Here is a 6,000-nt window from a genome sequence, read left to right on the forward strand (position 1 = left end):
GCCAGATCTTTCTGTGGCATCAGCAGCTTCCTGGTCTATTTTGGGAGTTGAGATGTAAGCATCAAAGATCAGGAAGAGGGCTGGGCAGAACAGGCCAAGAGCCGGATGATTGGTTTGGACACAGTGTGAGGAAACAGGAGAGCCCTGGAGACTGGGGTGACTGTGCACTCATCACAGCTGTCTTGCTCTTCCCTGTTGTGGCCTCTTCCCTGCCAGTGTCTCCCAGGGGTTAAGAGAGGCTTGAGCCACTTTCATTTTTTCCCCCAGAGCTCAGTATAAGTTTGAATGTGAGGTCCCAGCCAAATGTTTCTGGGCCCACATGGGCCCCCTTACTGCCACTCCTACTGCTCCCACCCAAACCTGTGGGACCCCATGTAGCAAGCTCCTTTCAGCACAAGCAAAACCAACCTTCTCAGGAGGTTGTCAATACAGAGGTCAGGGCCAGAGCCTACTCTTTAACTGGTAACCCCGAAGACCCGTTACATCACTTACACTCAGGGGAGGGTCTATAATCATCTTCCAACTAATTGAAAAAACACATTAACCTTTTAAAACAAAATCCCTAGGGTTTTAGAAAAAGTGTAACCACTGAGGTCAATTTCATGGGCTTACATTGGGATTTGTGAGCAACATTTTAAGTAACTAGAAAGCATTAAGAAGTTAGTGACATCAAACAAAACGTTAAGAAGTAGACTATAAATACATGACCATTATCTTTTTTATTTTATTTTTTTCTGAGATATAGTCTCACTGTGTCACCCAGGCCGGAGTGCAGTGGTGCAATCTCGACTCACTGCAACCTCCACCTTACATGTTCAAGTGATTCTCCTGCCTCAGCTTCCGGAGTGGCTGGGATTACAGGTGCCCACCACCACACCCGACTAATTTTTTGTATTTTTAGTAGAGACAAGGTTTCACCATGTTGGCCAGGCTGGTCTCAAACTCCTGACCTCGTGATCCACCCGCCTTGTCCTCCCAGAGTGCTGGGATTACAGGCATAAGCCACTGCGCCCAGTCAATAGATGACCATTTTCTAAAGTCACTTTCTTTTAAATTAATTTGGTGTCATGAAACAGTATTTCCTGCCTACAACTTATATTCATGTTCTCACTCCAGAACGCACCCTGCTTTCCTCTGAAGATGAAAAAGAAGACAAAAAAGGGAAATCATGTACTATTGGGAAATTGCTGGCTGAAAACTTTTTCTAACTCAACATTTTGTCCTCTTAGCCTAGTTCTGTGAAAAAGCTCAGTGATCAGATCAGTACACATTTACACCAAACAGAGCTCAGAAATGGGGGGAGATACCAACACAGAGAGAATCTAAGATCGTAAAATAAGCTATTCCAGCCAAGTTTTTCATTCTAGGTGAATATCGCCTATAGAAAAAAATGTTTTTAAACACAATTTTGTGAAAACCCGCTACTGGGAAGTTGCTGACACCAAGAGATGTCCTCTTGGTGGGGAATTTAATGCTGTTTTTGGTATTTCATATCCATTACGTTTTCAACAGGTGATCAGGAAAGCAGTGCTGGTGCTGGTGTGATTTCTCCACTTTACAACAGGTGCATACAGGGCATCCAATAAGAGTTTGAAAACATGCATCCCCATTGATAATTTCTTTCTTTTTGTTTTTTTTTCTTGTTGTTGTTGTTTTTTAGGGTTTTTTTGAAACGGAGTTTCGCTCTTGTTGCCCAGGCTGGAGTGCAATGGCGCAATCTCTGCTCGCTGCAATCTCCGTCTCCCAGGTTCAAGTGATTCTCCTGCCTCAGCCTCCCAAGTAGCTGGGAATATAGGTATGGGCCACCACACTCATCTAATTTTGTATTTTTAGTAGAAACAGGGTTTCTGCATGTTCGTCAGGCTGGTCTCAAACTCCTGAGCTCAAGATGATCCACCCACCTCGGCCTCCCAAAGTGTTGGGATTACAGGCGTGAGCCACAGCGCCCGGCCCCAACCCCCAGTGATAATTTCTCTGTTTTGTAACTCTTAGTGGCTGCCATAGGCATTTTCACAATGTTGCTTCCCTGTCTTCCATTTTAGTTCCTCTTTCAGCTGTGGAACAGCTAACGCTGTTGCAGAAATGACCTTCAGAAACGACCTTCTCCCATGTTCTGGAGTCTTAAGCTCCCAATGGGATTGGTCAGGGCCAGTGCCTGACACTCTGCCTTTGGGGGAAAGCCTGTGTCAGTTACTTCTCAGTAGTGTCAGATTTCTCTTAACTCAAGAACACACCCAGAAACCTTAGTGATACCGACTCTCCCTCTTCCAGCTTGTGCTTGGCCCAGGCAGAGAGGAAGGAAGTCACAACTTAAAAATAAAATTCACACATAAGCTTTTGGCCAACATTTACATCTTAATAACCTGAAGTCCCGCGGCATCCTACGCTGAGCTTTGTCCATGACATTCACAGTGTTCAGACACCTCAGACCATCTCTTATAGGATCTTCCTGGGAGGGCTGCCCCAGCAAAGCCAGTGTTGCTGCCCTCTGCTGAGAAAAGTGCCACCCGTGCGGGACTGGAGCCCCACGTGCATGCTCGTATGTGCTGCTGCTGTGTCCATCTGCCTCGCGGTAAACTCCCCAGGCTTTATCAAATGGCCTTGGTTTTAGAATTTGCGCTTCGGGACACTAATAGTAGAGGAAAGAGCTTGTCATTAGATCAAAGAAATTGTCATCCAAGTCCCTGCTTTTCTGCAAAATTAACAAAGCAAAGGCCTCCTCCCCCGAGCCTGCCTCACCTGGCAGAGGTGTGCCTGGCAAGGTCTAGACCAGCTGGGACCCAGAGCAGATAGCAGGAGACTCTAGGGTCCCCTCAGCGAGAGGAAGTGCATGTGAGCACCTGGAAACCAATGCCCGTCTCCAGACTGCCCTTCAGTAAAACATCTCTCCCAACTCCCAATGTGCAGCTTTATTGTCATTTTTTAGATCATTTCTTGGTAGCTCGGACACGTACTCACGGCTGACTCCTTTTCTAATTCTCCAACTGGCCTCAGTGCGTCCCCAAGCCTAGTCCCAGATGGTAAGGCTCTGTGTCCCATCAGGCAGGGTGAGGCCAGGGCAGTTGTCTGGGTCTATTAAGAAGCCTCCATTGGTAGTCCTGCGCCTCATTTGATAAACTGGCTTTCCGCATGTAGACTGCAAGTAATCACTGCATACAAACTAAATGAAGTCTGACGCCTAGCCCTAGATAAGTAATGCTTCAAAAACTATTACTCTAGACCTCTTCATAGACTCTCAGCCGTGTCCCCATTCCACCTCCTGGCTAAAGTGAATGTGTGTTTATTTGCTGGCTGAATTCTTTCTATCCAAGTTTCACAATGCTCCCTGCCTCCGTGTCAGAAGTCATATGGTTGCACAGACAATCTTATCTTTTGGCAGCGATTTCTAAAGCAAATGTTAAGTCCTTTTCTTTTCTCTCCCCTGCCCACCCCCGACACTGTACTGCACCGTGTAAGCTTTCAAGCTTGCTTTTAGAGCTTCGTCCTTGAGCACATGGTGCATGGAAAAACACCGCCTGATAGGGTGGCTGATCTGGTGGGATGACTGGAGTTCAGTGGATTAGGGAGATGGTGGCGTTAAGTGAAGATCAAGGTCCACTACGCTTCATGCCACTCCTTTAGAACACAAAGGCCAATATCATTCTTGCCACACCAGCTTAAAACCTGATACCTTGGAAGCAGGTTGGGCGTGGTAGCGCAGGACTTGCTGAACCCAGCGCAAGCAAATATTCACTCCCGCAAGCCTGCTTGGCAGAGCAGAGCTGCAAATGGGACACAGAGAAAGTCACCTCAATCATTCTGTACTCCTCTTGCCTTTAACCAGCCCCCGTTTTAACACTTTCACCCCTCCTCTTTCTAAAACCACCCGAAGGACACATAATTGCCCTTGATAGAGCTCCTTCCCGTGTAACTGGAATGTAATTCACTTACACAGTCAATCTGATCGCTTACTAGTCCATTGCCTGTAACTCATTTTTCATTACTTCTTGAATGAGTGAGTGAAAAAATTGCATATGCATATCATTCCCAAGTCTCTCTCTGAGCCTCTTTGTGATGGGGATGGAGTAAGCACCAGCCTGTATTTCCTTCCTAGTTCCCCTTCTGCGACACTTTCCTCTTAGGGAGGCTTCTGTGAATGCTGAAGACACTTTCTTGTGCAGAAATGAAGAGGCTTCCCATCCACTGTGGAAAAGCCACACTGACAAGCCCCCAGCACCCCACCTTCTTATTCCCAGTTGCGTGACCTCAGTTTCTCTGACCGTCTCTGTGGCTCTCCTTGCAGCCCTCTTGAGGACTTGTTTCTCCACCCCACGGCTGCTCTACTAGGCATGGGCTAGACCTGGACACCAGCAGTCACCGGGCTTGCTTTTGAGGAGCAGCAGCCGCAGGAGGAAGTCTGATGCTGTGATGAATGTGCTCCTTTTGGAGCAGGGACCAAGGCCAACCTGAGTCCAGGAGGAAGAAACGAAGCAGGACAGGTGCGGTGGAGGACGAGGACGGGGGACACAGAAGCGCTTTCTGCTGGAGTGTACAGTGAGGGAATGTGGGGACCACACTTGGGGCTCTGCAGCAGCAGCTGGAGAAAGGGGTCTCCTCGAATGCAGAGAGGATGCGCTGGAAGCTGAAGTGGGAAAGAGACTCGGAGAGAAACAGGGAAGGACAGGAGGGAGAAGCAGGGGAGAGAAAAGAATTACCTACACAAGACGGCCACTTGGATGAAGGAGGAGGAATAGAGAGCCCCGAAGGTGAGAAATAGGTCTAGATTCATGGCACACATGCATCCACGGGAGGCCCGGACCTCTGTGGGTGCCAGGGTATGTGTGTACCGAAGGCCCACCTAACCTGCAGTTGGTATGTTGATGAGGCCTTTCCCTCTCAATGTCCTGTAATAGCCAGAAGCATTGTAATTACTTAAAGGACAGCGGCTAGAAAACTTGAGAAAGCGCACATTCTCTGGAGTGCTCTGCTGTATTTCCTATATTCTTATTTCCTCCAAGAGTGACAATCCCTCAATAGCTCAGGAGGCTGTTTTGAAGGGGGGACGTAGGCGCCAAGTGGCTTAATGGCCAGGAGAGGAAGCTGCAATGTCTCTAGGTGTGAGCCTAGGGCTGGCCCAGCCTTCGGGAGAAGGGCTTCTCAAGGCCCCAGCCCAGGACCGTGAGAACAGCCGCTGCGGGTGTGAAGGACGGCTACTCTGGCCAATAGGACTACCCCAACTGGGGTGTCTGGGCCAAACAGCCCGCCAGGGACACCCCATGTTGGATCAGGCTGCCATACTGTCTTCCTTCCACCTGGAAAGTGATGCTGTGAGCTCCAGTCTGACTTATTTTCCAGGCTCAGCCCAAGCCCACCTCCAGCAGGAGGCCTCCTCGACCTGCCCCCGCCCTCACTTGAACCCACAGCCCTGTAATGGTGTCTGCCAATTACAGTTTGCTGTTCATCAACTTTTCCAGGCACATTAATATTTTGATGCCATGAACAGTAGAGTTTTCAGAATTAAATAGAAAACTTTAGCACTGTATGAAAACATATATATACATATGTATAACTGCACTTTAGGTTCTGGGGTACATGTGCAGATCATGCAGGACTGTTGCATAGGTACATACATGGCAATGTGGTTTGCTGCCTCCATCCCCCATCACCTGTATCTGGCATTTCTCCCCATGTTATTCCTCCCCAACCTCCCTACCCACTGCTGTCCCTCCCCTTGACCCCTCCAACAGGCCCCAGTGTGTGATGGTCCCCTCCCTGTGTCCACGTGTTCTCCTTGTTCAATACCCGCCTATGAGTGAGAACATGCAGTGTTCGATTTTCTGTTCTTGTGTCAGTTTGATGAGAATGATGGTTTCCAGATTCATACATATCCCTACAAAGGACATGAACTCATCATTTTTGATGGCTGCATAGTATTCCATGGTGTATATGTGCCACGTTTTCCCTGTCCGGTCTGTCATCGACGGGCATTTGGGTTGGTTCCAGGTCTTTGCTATTGTAAAC

The sequence above is a fragment of the Cebus imitator genome, unplaced genomic scaffold (assembly GCF_001604975.1).
Source record: "Cebus imitator isolate Cc_AM_T3 unplaced genomic scaffold, Cebus_imitator-1.0 Scaffold365, whole genome shotgun sequence".
Lineage (NCBI taxonomy): Eukaryota > Metazoa > Chordata > Mammalia > Primates > Cebidae > Cebus > Cebus imitator.